Here is a 13,847-nt window from a genome sequence, read left to right as displayed (position 1 = left end):
TTATATAATCATGTGATTTTTTCCCTTCTTTAGACATTTAGTGTGGTGAATTACACCAGTTGATTTTTGAACTGCTTTACATCCGCAGAATGAATCCCACTGGATTGATGTGCATTATTTTTGTATATTGCTGTATTTGATTTGTTAATAGTTTGTCGAGGATTTTTGCATCTATGTTTATGAGGGATAATGGTCTGTAGTTTTCTTTTGTACTGTCTTTGTTTAATTTTGTTATCAGGATAATGCTGTGCTCATATAATGAATTGAGAAATGTTCCCTTTTATATTTTCTGAAAGAAATTATTAAGAATTGGTATTATTGGCTGGGCGCGGTGGCTCAAGCCTGTAATCCCAGCACTTTGGGGGGCCGAGACGGGCGGATCACGAGGTCAGGAGATAGAGACCATCCTGGCTAACACGGTGAAACCTCGTCTCTACTAAAAAATACAAAAAAACTAGCTGGGCGAGGTGGCGGGTGCCTGTAGTCCCAGCTACTTGGGAGGCTGAGGCAGGAGAATGGCGTAAACTCGGGAGGCGGAGCTTGCAGTGAGCTGAGATCCGGCCACCGCACTCCAGCCTGGGCTACAGAGCGAGACTCCGTCTCAAAAAAAAAAAAAAAAAAAAAAAAAAAATTGGTATTATTTAAAATAAAAGCTTAGTAAGATTTACCAGTCAAGAGGAACCATCTGGATGTGCAGATTTGTTTTTCAGATTCTCAACTTTTTTACTCCATTTCAGTTGCTTTAGAAATTATATGAGAGTTCAGGTTATCTATTTTAACTTGGGTGAGTTTTAGTTGCTTGTTTGTGCTTTTTTCAGAAATTATTCCATTTGTCTGAGTTGTAGAAGTTACACACATAGAGTTGTCAGAATGTTGAAATGTTGATTTTCAGTTTTACTATTTAATGCATCAAAGATTAAAAGTATTTCTTAAATCTTTATGTTTTTAAAAAAATTTTTGGTAGAATCACTTTATTTGGCTTAGTTGATTCTTGAGCCTGGTCATTTATAAGACTGATTGGACAGGTTTCACTGAGGGATTTCTAATTTTTTTTTTTTTTTTGTCAGGATCTCAGTATTTGATGTCTCCTTCCCTGTAGATCAGAGGAGCTTGTATTTCCTTTCACTAAACTCAGAGAAGGAAAACTAGCAACTTACTACTTAAACAAGAGAAGAAATACTTCTGTAAACTGAAAATATTTTTGGCACAGAGACACATACCATACAGGCCAGCAATTGTAGGCCTTAAGCTGTGGTAGCTTCAGCAAACAGGCAGGAAATGAATAAGGGAAACTTGAAGCACCTTGTCATATAGATAGAGAAAGCTACAGGGTCATTCCAAAAGGACTCCAGAGCCAACTTAATCAGGCTCCCAATGGTCAGTACTCCTGGTTGTAGATCCAGGAACGATGCAAGAAAAACACAGCATTGCATTGCCATTTTCTTGTCATTGTTGCACTCAATGACACTCTCAGACCTACTATGTCAGAAAGTCAGAGGAAGGGTAGGGGCCAGGGAATCTTTATACTTAATAAGGTGATTTTAATGCCTATCAGGATTGAGGAGCACTGGTGAAAGCAACATGCCTCCTTGGAGAGAGAGCTTTATTTGATTCCTGGAGATATTAAAGAAAAGCACTAAATCAGAAGTCAGATGATATGGAATCAGGTAGGGACATCGATGCTACCAAACTAAGGAGGAAGTAACTTAATTTTGCTGAGTTTCAATTTTCTTATTTTAAATGGTTGATAAACTATTATTTGGTTTTGAAGGCAGAGTGAAATTTTTCTACTGTGAAGCTTCTTCAATGATAAAAAATGTATTTTATTTAATCCTTTGTAGCAATACAGCTTGAAAAAGAAAAGATAAAGTATGTATTAATCTGTTTTCATGCTGGTGATAAAGATATAGCTGAGACTGGGAAGAAAAAGAGGTTTAATTGGATTTACAGTTCCACATGGCTGGGGAGGCCTCAGAATCATGGCAGGAACTGAAAGGCTCTTCTTACATGGTGGCAGCAAGAGAAAATGAGGAAGATGCAAAAGCAGAAACCCCTGATAAAACCATCAGATCTTGTGAGACGTGTTCACTGCCATGAGAACAGTATGGAGGAAACCGCCCCCATGATTCAAATTATCTCCCACTGCATACCTCCAACAACACGTGGGAATGATGGGAGTACAATTAAAGATAAGATTTGGGTGGGGACACAGCCAAACCCTATCAAAGCATATCTACAAAAACATACCATCTATATGTTGTGGTCTTTACTGGTACCCTATGAAGTTTCAGTTCAGGTGAAGAAATACTGCTTGGCAGCACCATGCTCAACCGTGAAGAGGCATTTCCATTTGATGGGAGAGGAGGGAGTTCATGATTAAAAAAAAAAAAAGGCCCCAAAGCAATCAGGAAGGACAGTTATTAATGTGGATTGAATGGCATAACTGCTTTCCTGCTTTTTTCTTATCATGTAATATTTATTTATTTTTTCCATAAGTTACTGGGGTACAGGTGGTATTTGGTTACATGAGTAATTTCTTCAGTGTTGATTTGTGAGACTTTGGTGCAACAATCACCTGAGCAGTATACACTGCACCATATTTGTAGTCTTTTTATCCCTTGCCCCTCTCCCACTCTTCCCCCCGAAGTCCCCAAAGTCCATTGTATCATTCTTATGCCTTTGCATCCTCATAGCTTAGCTCCCACATATTAGTGAGAACATACGATGTTTGGTTTTCCTTTCCTGGGTTACTTCACTTAGAATAATAGTCACCAATCTCATCCAGGTTACTGTAAATGCTGTTAATTCATTCCTCTTTATGGCTGCATAGTATTCCATTGTATATATATATCACAGTTTCTTTACCCAGTCATTGATTGATGAGCATTTGGGTTGGTTCCATGATTTTGCAATTGTGAATTGTGCTACTATAAACATGCATGTGCAAGTGTCTTTTTCAAATAATGACTTCTTTTCCTGTGGGTAGATACCCAGTAGTGGGATTGCTGGATCAAATTGCTGGTAGTTCAATTCTTAGTTCTTTAAGAAATCTCCACATTGTTTCCCATAGTTGCTGTACTAGTTTGCATTCCCACCAGCAGTGTAGAAGAGTTCCTGTTCACTGCATCCATGCCTACATCTACTGTTTTATGGTATTTTGATTATGGCTATTCTTGTAGGAGTAAGATGGTATTGCATTGTGGTTTTGATTCGCATTTCCCTGATCATTAGTTATGCTGAGCATTTTTCCATATGATTATTGGCCATTTTTATGTCTTCTTTTGAGAATTGTCTATTCATGTCCTTAGCCTACTTTTTGATGGGTTTCTTTGTTTTTTTTTCTTACTGATTTGTTTGAGTTCGTTGTAGATTCTGGATATTAGTCCTTTGTCAGATGTATAGATTGTGAAGATTTTCTCCCACTCTGTGGGTTGTCTGTTTACTCTGCTGCTGGACAACCTGCTGGATCCAGGGGGGTAGAAGTCAGCGGTGGGTCTGCAATGATGGTGATCAGCAGTGATGGACGGCGAGCGATAGCTCAGCTCAAGCTGGAGCAAACATGGACCAGAAGAATGGGCAGTTGCAAGATTTAATAGAGTGAAAACAGAGCTCCCATACAGTGGGAGGGGACCCAAAGGGGGTTGCTGCTCCCTGCTTGAATGCCTGGGTTTATATCCTGATCATTGTCCCTCCCCCTGTGCTCTCAGGCAATATATGATTTGACTATTTCTTTACCTCCTGCTTTAGCCTAATTTGTATTTTAGTGAGCCCTTTTTACTAACTGATTGGTCAGGTGTGAACTGAGTTACAAGCCCCATGTTTAAGGGTGGGTGCGGTCACCTTTCCTAGCTAGGCTTAGGAATTCTTAGTTGACCTAGGAAATCCAGCTAGTCCTGTATCTCAATATTAAAAAGATAATCCACCATGATCAAGTAGGTTTCATACCAAGGATGCAGGGATGATTTAACATATGCAAGTCAATAAATGTGATACATCACATAAACAGAATTAAAAACAAAAATCACATGATCATCTCAATAGATGCAGAAAAAGCATTCAACAAAATCAAGCATCCCTTTATGATTAAAACTCTCAGCAAAATCGACGTACAAGGAACCTCCAGTGAGGCTCCTATTGCCGCTCCTCGTTGAGCCTGGTTGGGCTGGGCATTGTTCCTGTATGGCTAAGGGCCCAGGGTTCATCCTAATCGAGCTGACCACTAGTTGCTGGGTTCCACGGTTCTCTTCCATGACCCACGGCTTCTAATAGAGCTATAACACTCACCACATGGCCCAAGGTTCCATTCCTTGGAATCCGTGAGGCTAAGAACCCCAGGTCAGAGAACAAAAGGTCTGCTGCCATCTTGGGAGTGGCCCACCCCATGTTGGGAGCTCTAAGAACAAAGACCCGCCCATAACAATATGTTGTTGGATTTGATTAGCTAGTATTTTGTTAAGGATTTGAGCATCTATGTTCATCCAGGATGTCGGTCTGTAGTTTTCTTTTTTGGTTGTGTCTTTTCCTCGTTTTGATATTAGGATGATGCTGGCTTTATAGAATGAATTAGGAAGGGTTCCTTCTTTCTCTAGCTTGTGGAATAGTGTCGAAAGGATTGGTCCCAATTCTTTGAATGTCTGGTAGAATTCTGCTGTGAATCCTTCTGGTCCTGGACTTTTTTTGTTGGTAATTTTTAAATTGCTATTTCAATCTCGCTGCTTGTTATTGGTCTGTTCAGGGTATCTTATTCTTCCTGATTTAAGCTAGGTGGGTTGTATTTTTCCAGGAATTTAGCCATCTCTTCTAGGTTTTCTAGTTTATGTGCGTAAAAGTGTTTATAGTAGCCTTGAATGATTTTTTGTATTTCAGTGGTGTCAGTTTTAATACCTCCTGTTTTGTTTCTTAGTGAAGTTATTTGGATTTTCTCTCTTCTTTTCTTAGCTAATCTTGCTAATGGTCTATCAATGTTATTTATCTTTTCAAAGAACCAGGTTTTTGTTTCATTTATCTTTGTATTTTTTTTTTTCAATTTCATTTATTTCTCTGATCTTGGTTATTTCCTTTCTTCTGCTGGGTTTGGGTTTGGGTTTGGTTTGTTCTTGTTTCTCTAGTTCTTTGGGGTGTGACCTTCAATTGTCTGTTTGTGCTCTTTCAGACTTTCTGATGTAGGTGTTTAGGGCTATGAACTTTCTCCTTAGCACTGCCTTTGCTGTATCCCAGAGGTTTTGATAGGTTGTGTCATTATTGTCATTCAGTTTGAAGAATTTTTAAATTTCCATCTTGATTTTGGTTTTGACCCAATGCTCTTTCAGGAGCAGGTTATTTAATTTCCATGTATTTGCATGGTTTTGAAGGTTCCCTTTGGAGTTGATTTCCAGTTTTATTGCACTGTGGTCTGAGAGTATGCTTGATATAATTTTAATTTTTTAAAATTTATTGAGACTCATTTTATGGCCTATCATGTGGTCCATTTTGGAGAAAGCTCCATGTGCTGTTGAATAGAATGTGTATTTTGAGGTTGTTGGAAGAAATTTTCTGTATGTATCTGTTAAGTCCATTTGTTCCAAAGTACAGTTAATCCATTGTTTATTTGTTGTTTTTCTATCTTGATGACCTATCTTGATGACCTGTCTAGTGCTGTCAGTGGAGTATTGAAGTCCTCCACTATTATTGTGTTGCTGTCTATCTCATTTCTTAGGTCTATTAGTAATTATTTTATAAATTTGGAGCTCCAGTGTTAGGTGCATATATGTTTAGGATTGTGATATTTTCCTGTTGGACAAGGCCTTTTATCATTATATAATGTCCTTCTTTGTCTCTTTTAACCACTGTTGCTTTAAAGTTTGTTTCACTTGATATAAGAATAGCTACCTCTGGTCGCTTTTGGTGTCCTTTTGCATGAAATGCCTTTTCCCACACCTTTAACTTTATGTGAGTCCTTATGTGTTAGGCAAGTCTCCCGAAGACAGTGGATAGTTGATTGGTGAGTTCTTATCCTTTCTGCAGTTCTGTATCTTTTAAGTGGAGCATTTAGGTGATGTACATTCAATGTTAGTATTGAAATGTGAGGTAATCGTTGTGTTCTTTATGCTCATTGTTGCCTGTGTACTTTGTTTTTTGTTTTGCTTTTGCTTTTTACCTTGTATTTTTGTTTTGGAGGTCCTGTGTGATTTATGCTTTAAAGAGGTTCTGTTTTGATGTGTTTCCAGAATTTGTTTCACAATTTAACCTCCTTTTAGCAGTTCTTATAGTGGTGGCTTGGTAATGGTGAATTCTCTCAGCATTTTTTTTTTTTTTTTTTGTCTAAAAAGGACTGTTTCTTTCCTTCACATATGATGCTTAGTTTTGCTGGATACAAAATTCTTGGCTGATAATTGTTTTGTTTGAAGAGGCTGAAGATAGGGCCCCAATGCCTTCTGGCTTGTAGGGTTTCTGCTGAGAAATCTGCTGTTAATCTGATAGGTTTTCGTTTATAGGTTACCTGGTGCTTCTGTTTCACCAGGTAAGATTTTTTTCCTTCTTCTTAACTTTGGATTCTTAAGATTTTTTTCCTTCATCTTAACTTTGGATAACCCGATGACAATGTGCCTAGGTAAAGATCTTTTTGTGATGAATTTCCCAGGTGTTCTGTGTGCTTCTTGTATTTGCATGTCTAGGTCTCTAGCTAGGTTGGGGAGGTTTTCCTCGATTATTCCCCCAAATATGTTTTCCAAGCTTTTAGAATTCTCTTCTTGCCCAGGAACACTCATTATTCTTAGGTTTGGTCATTTAACATAATCCCAGCCTTCTTGGAGGATTTGTTCATATTTTCTTATTCTTTTTTCTTTGTCTTTGTTGGATTGGGTTAATTCAAAGACCTTGTCTTTGAGCTCTGAATTTCTTTCTTCTGCTTGTTCAGTTCTATTGCCGAGACTTTCCAAAGCATTTTGCACATCTAAAAGTGTTTCCAGAGTTTTCTGAATTGTTGATTGTTTTTCTTTAAGCTGTCTATTTTATTGAATATTTATACCTTCACTTCTTGAATCATTTTTTGGATTTCCTTGCTTTGTGCTTCACCTTTCTCTGGTCCCTCCCTGATTAGCTTAGTAACTAACCTCCTGAATACTTTTTCAGATAAATCGGGATTTCTTCTTGGTTTGGATCCATTCCTGGTGAACCAGGATGATTTTTGGGGGGTATTGAAGGGCCTTGTTTTGTCTTATTACCAGAGCTGGTTTTTTGGTTCCTTCTCATTTGGGTAGGCTCTGTCAGAGGGAAGGTCTAAGGCCAAAGCCTGTTGTTCAGATTCTTTTGTCCCATGGAGTGTTCCCTTGATGTAGTACTCTCCCCCTTTTCCTATGGGTATGGCTCCTGTGAGCCGAACTGCAGTGATTGTTGTCTCTCTTCTGAGTCTAGCCAGCCAGTGCATCTACCCAGCTCCAGGCTGGTACTGGGTCTCTCAGCCATGGATACTAAGGGAGGAAACCACCCCTCATATTGTCTTATGCCCAATTTCTGCCTCCAAAGAAAGAAGTAAAAATTAAAAGGCAGAAATGAAATCCACAAGCAGACAGCCCGCCGCCACACCCTGGGTCTGGTAGTTAAAGATTGACCCCTGACCTAAGGTTATGTTATCTATAGACTACAGACATTTTATGGTAAAGCACTGCGAGGGTCCCTGTCCTATTCTGTTCCATTCTAATTTGCTGTGCATGCAGCCCCCAGTCACGTGCCCCCTGCTTGCTCAATCGATCACAACCCTCTCACATGGACCCTCTTCGAGTTGTGAGCCCTTAAAAAGGGACAGGAATTGCTCACTCGGGGAGCTCAGTTGTTGGAGATGTGAGTCTTGCTGAAGCTCCCAGCTGAATAAAGCCCTTCCTTCTTTAACTCGGTGTCTGAGGAGTTTTGTCTGTGGCTTGTCCTGCTACATTTCTTGATTCCCTGACTGAGAAATGAGGTGATTGGCGGATGGTCAAGGCAGCTCCTTAGGCGGCTTGAGCCTGCCCTATGGAACATTCCTGCGGGGGACTCTGACCAGCCTGAGTGATGCAGATCCTGAGAGCACTCCTGGGTAGGCATTTGCCCCCGTGGGACGCCTCGCCAGAGCAGTGTGTAGCAGGCCACCATGGAGGATCAATGCAGTGGCTGAACACCAGGAAGGAACTGGTACTTGGAGTCCGGACGTCTGAAACTTGGTAAGACTAGTCTTGAGAACTTGCCCACTCCATTTGAGTGGAAGCATGGCCTGATCGCCCACAGCGTGCCTTTATTGGCACTTTGGTTTGGTTTTGGTTTTGACTTGGTTTAAATTGCTTGACAGGACTGGTCTTGGGAACTTGCCTACTCCATTTCAGTGGAAGCGTGGCCTGATCACCCACGGTGTGTCTGTACTGGCACTTTGGTTTTGGTTTTTGACTTGACTTGGATTGCTTAATACTGTGGTTTTGGTTTTGACCTGGCTTAGATTTCTTGATACTCTGATTTTGGTTTTTGATTCTGGTTTGGCATGAACTGTAAAAGGGTGTGCATGCCCTTTTTACCCATTCTTTGTTTTGTGGTGTGTGTGTGGTGTGAGCGTGGTGTTTTGTCTCGAGGAAACATGGGTCAGGCACAAAGTAAGCCCACCCCACTAGGAACTATGTTGAAAAATTTCAAAAAGGGATTTAAGGGAGACTGTGGAGTCATCATGACACCAGGAAAACTTAGAACTTTGTGTGAGATAAACTGGCCAGCATTAGAGGTGGGTTGGCCCTCAGAAGGAAGCCTGGACAGGTCCCTTGTCGTGAAGGCACAGCACAGGGTAACCTGTTAGTCAGTGTACCCAGATCAGTTCCCATATATAGATTCTTTGTTACAGCTAATTTTGAACCCCTCACGGTGGTTAAGAGGACAGGCAGCAGCAGTACTAGTAGCAAAGGGACAGTTAGTTAAGGAAGGTCTTCGCTTCACCTGCTGAGGGAAGTCAGCACCTAAAAGTCCTGTCCGACCCAACACCAGAAGAATCATGGCAGGAACTGGTACCAGCAATACCCCCTCTTTATCGGGAGGTAGGGCTCCCCACCCCTGAGCCCACAACACCTCCACCTCCACCAGATGACCACACCCCTAGACCACCCAGAGTAGACAAGAGAAGAAGTGAAGCTGTAGGAGAAACTCCTCCCTTGGCAGCTTGCTTGCAACCCAAAACTGGAATCCAAATGCCCCTGAGAGAGCAGCGATATACTGGGGTAGATGAGGATGGACACATAGTGTAAAGGCATGCCTTTCAACCTTTCACCTCTGCTGACCTCCTCAATTGGAAAAAAATAATACTCCATCTTACACTGAAAAGCCTCAAGCTTTAATTGACTTGCTCCAAACTATTATACAGACTATTATACAGACTCATAATCCTACTTGGACTGATTGCCACCAGCTGCTCATGTACCTCTTTAATACAGATGAAAGGCAAAGGATGCTCCAGGCAGCAACTAAATGACTAGAGGAGCATGTCCCAGCCAATTACCAAAACTCCCAAGAATATATAAGAATTCAACTGCCAGGAACAGACCCCCAATGGGACCCGAACGAGGGACCAGACATGGAGAGGCTAATACGGTACCGTGAGGCATTAATAGAAGGTCTAAAGAAAGGGGCTCAAAAGGCTACAAATGTAAATAAGGTCTCTGAGGTCATCCAAGGAAAAGAGGAGAGTCCAGCGCAATTCTATGAAAGACTGTGTGAGGCTTATAGTATGTAAACTCCTTTTGATCCAGATAGCTGTGAAAATCAGCGCATGATTAACATGGCCTTAGTTAGTCAAAGCACAGATGATATCAGGAGAATATTGCAGAAACAGGCTGGGTTTGCGGATGTGAATACCTCACAGGTACTGGAAATAGCCAATCAAGTGTTTGTGAATAGAGATGTAACAAGCCACAGAGAAAGCCATAAGGAAGGTGAATGCCAGGCTACGTGAAACGCTGACTTACTGGCTGTGGCCATTAAAGGGAATTCCGCTGAAAGGAAAGGGAAAGAGGGGTTCAGAGAAGAATGCCTAATTTAATCGCCCATGCTTGCAACATAACCAATGCTCCTATTGTAAGGAAATAGGACATTGGAAAGATAAGTGTCCCCAACTGAAGGAAAAGTAAGGTAGTTTGGAACAAAATACCTCAGATAAAGATGAGGGAGCTTTGTTAAATCTGGCTGAAGGGCTACTGGACTGAAGGGGACCAGGCTCAAGTGCCCCCAAGGAGCCCACGGTCAGGATAATAAGTGGGGGCAAGGACATTAAGTTTTTGGTCGATACTGGTGCTGAACATTCAGTAGTGACCACCCTGGTCGCCCCCTTATCCAAGAAGCCCATTGATATAATTGGAGCAACAGGAGTTTCCACTAAGCAGGCTTTCTGTCTACCATGGGCCTGCTCGGTGGGGGGACATGAGATAGTTCACCAGTTCTTGTATATGCCTGGTTGTTCCTTGCCCTTGCTGGGAAGAGACTTGCTTAGCAAGCTGAAAGCCACCATCTCCTTTACAAAACAGGGCTCTTTACAGCTAAAGTTACCGGGGACAGAGTTATCATGGCCCTTACAGTCCCCCGGGAAGAAAGATGGAGACTTTTTCTAACCAAGCCAGGCCAAGAGATAAAACCAGCTCTGGTTAAGTGATGGCCCTGAGTATGGGCAGAGGATAACCCTCCGGGACTGGCAGTCAACCAAGCCCTTGTACTCATAGAAGTTAAGGCTGGGGCCCAACCAATTAGACAAAAGCAGTATCCAGTTCCCAGAGAAGCTCTCGAAGGAATCCAGGTTCATCTCAGGTGCTTGAAAGCCTATGGAATTATAGTTCCTTGCCAGTCTCCATGGAACACCCCCCTCCTGCCTGTCCCTAAGCCAGGGACCAAGGACCACCGGCCAGTGCAGGACTTGCGCTTGGTCAACCAAGCTACGGTGACTCTGCACCCAACAGTTCCTAACCCTTACACATTGTTAGGGCTGCTGCCAGCTGAGGACAGCTGGTTTACCTGTCTGGAGTTAAAAGATGCCTTCTTTAGCATCAGAATAGCTCCTGAGAGCCAGAAGCTATTTGCCTTTCAGTGGGAAGATCTGGAGTCAGGTGTCACTACTCAGTACACTTGGACCCGGCTTCCCCAAGGGTTCAAGAACTCCCCTACTATCTTTGGGGAGGCCCTGGCTCGAGACCTGCAAAAGTTTCCTGCTAAAGACCTAGGCTGCGTCTTGCTTCTGTACGTGGATGACCTTCTGCTGGGACACTCCATGACAGTTGGGTGCGCAAAAGGGACTGATGCCCTGCTTCAGCACCTGGAGGACTGTGGGTATAAGATGTCCAAGAAGAAAGCTCAGATCTGCAGACAGCAGGTACACTACCTGGGATTCACTATTCAGAAAGGGGAGTGCAGCCTGGGGTCAGAAAGAAAGCAGGTCATCTGCAGCCTACCAGAACCTAAAACCAGAAGGCAGGTAAGGGAATTCCTAGGAGCTGTGGGGTTTTGCAGATTATGCATTCCAAACTTTGCAGTACTAGTCAAACCTTTGTACGGGGTTACAAAGTGGGGTGACTGGGAGCCTTTTGAATGGGGGTGTCTACAACAGCAAGCCTTTTGTAAGTTAAAGGAAAACGTTTTGTTGGCCTCAGCCCTAGGACTACCCAATTTGACAAAGCCCTTTACACTCTATGTGTCAGAAAGAGAAAAAATGGCAGTTGGAGTTTTAACCCAGACTGTGGGGCCCTGGCCAAGGCCAGTGGCCTATCTCTCAAAACAACTAGATGGAGTTTCCAAAGGCTGGCCACCATGTCTAAGGGCCCTGGCAGCAACAGCCCTGTTGTTGGGCAACAGCCCAACAAGAAGCAGATAAACTAACCCTTGGGCAAAACTTGAATATAAAGGCTCCCCATGCTATGGTAACTTTGATGAATACCAAAGGGCATCATTGGCTAACAAATGCTAGATTAACCAAGTACCAAAGCTTGCTATGTGAAAATTCTCACATAACTGTTGAGGTCTGTAACACCCTAAACCCCGCCACCCTGCTCCCAGTATCAGAGAGCCCAGTTGAGCATAACTGTGTTGAGGTATTGGACTCAATTTATTCTAGCAGACCTGACCTTTAGGACCAGTCATGAACATCAGTAGACTGGGAGTTATACGTGGACGGGAGCAGCTTCATTAACCCACAAGAAGAAAGATGGGCAGGATATGAGGTGGTAACTTTGGACACTGTCATTGAAGCCAAACTATTGCCACTGGGCATTTCAGCCCAGGAGGCTGAGCTCATTGCTTTAACTCGGGCTCTAGAACTCAGTGAAGGTAAGACAGTAAACATCTACACTGACTCTCGATGTGCCTTTCTAACCCTCCAAGTGCATGGAGCATTATATAAGGAAAAGGGTCTGTTAAACTCTGGGGGAAAGGACATAAAACATCAACAAGATATTCTACGATTATTAGAGGCAGTGTGGAAACCTCAGGGGGTGGCAGTCATGCACTGCAGGGGACACCAGCGAGCCTCCATCTCAGTAGACTTAGGAGACCCTCGAGCTGATTCAGAAGCTCGAAAAGCAGCATCTACCCCTTACCAGGCATCAGTAGTAGCCCCCTTACTCCCTCAAACACCTGACCTGGTACCTACCTATTCTAAGGAAGAAAAAGACTTCTTCCAAGCAGAAAGGGGGCAAGTAATAAAAGGAGGATGGATCAGACTGCCAGATGGGAGGATAGCTGTGCCATAGTTGCTGGGAGCCACAATAGTATTGGCCATGCACAAAACCACTCACCTAGGTCAAGAGTCACTTGAAAAATTGTTAGGTCAGTACTTCTACATCTCACACTTGCCAGCCCTTGCCAAAGCAGTAGCACAATGGTGCGTTACTTGCCGACAGTACAATGTGAGGCAAGGCCCCAGTGTTCCACCCGGCATACAAGCTTATGGAGTGGCTCCTTTTGAAGATCTTCAGGTGGATTTCACAGAAATGCCAAAATGTGGAGGTAACAAGTATTTGCTGGTTCTTGTGTGTACTTACTCTGGGTGGGTGGAGGCTTATCCAACACGAACTGAAAAGGCCTATGAGGTAACCCGTGTGCTTCTCCGAGATCTTATTCCTAGGTTTGGACTGCCCTTACGAATCAGCTCAGATAACCGGCCGGCATTTGTGACTGAGTTGGTACAGAAGACAGCAAAAACATTAGGAATCACTTGGAAGCTACATGCCGCCTACCGACCTCAAAGTTCAGGAAAGGTAGAGCAAATGAATCGAACTGTCAAAAATAGTTTAGGGAAAATATGTCAGGAAACAGGATTAAAGTGGATAAAGGCCCTTCTTATAGTATTGTTTAAAATTAGGTGCACTCCTTCTAAGAAAACAGGATACTCCCCTTATGAAATACTGTATCATAGGCCTCCTCCTATACTACAGGGGCTTCCAGGCACTCCCCGAGAGTTAGGTGAAGTTGAATTACAGCGACAGCTACAGGCTTTAGGAAAAATTGCACAAACATTCTCAACTTGGGTAAATGAGAGGTGTCCCATCAGCTTATTCTCCCCAGTTCACCCTTTCTCTCCAGGTGATCGCATGTGGATCAAGGACTGGAACGTAGCCCCTTTGCAGCCACGGTGGAAAGGACCTTAGACCATCATCCTGACCACCCCCATGGCTGTAAAGATAGAAGGAATCCCAACCTGGATCCACCATAGCCGTGTGAAACCTGCAGCCGATGAAACCTGGGAGGCAAAACTGAGCCCGGACAACCCCTGCAAAGTGACTCTGAGAAGGACGACAAGCCCTGCTCCAGTCACACCCAGAAGCTGACTGCCCTACGCATGGCCGAAACATGAGGAGAATCATCGTGGGACTCATTTTCCTTAT

Source organism: Piliocolobus tephrosceles, chromosome 1 (genome assembly GCF_002776525.5).
Source record: "Piliocolobus tephrosceles isolate RC106 chromosome 1, ASM277652v3, whole genome shotgun sequence".
Taxonomy (NCBI): domain Eukaryota; kingdom Metazoa; phylum Chordata; class Mammalia; order Primates; family Cercopithecidae; genus Piliocolobus; species Piliocolobus tephrosceles.
The sequence above is the reverse complement of the archived record's forward strand: the minus strand, read 5'-3'. Positions refer to the sequence as shown.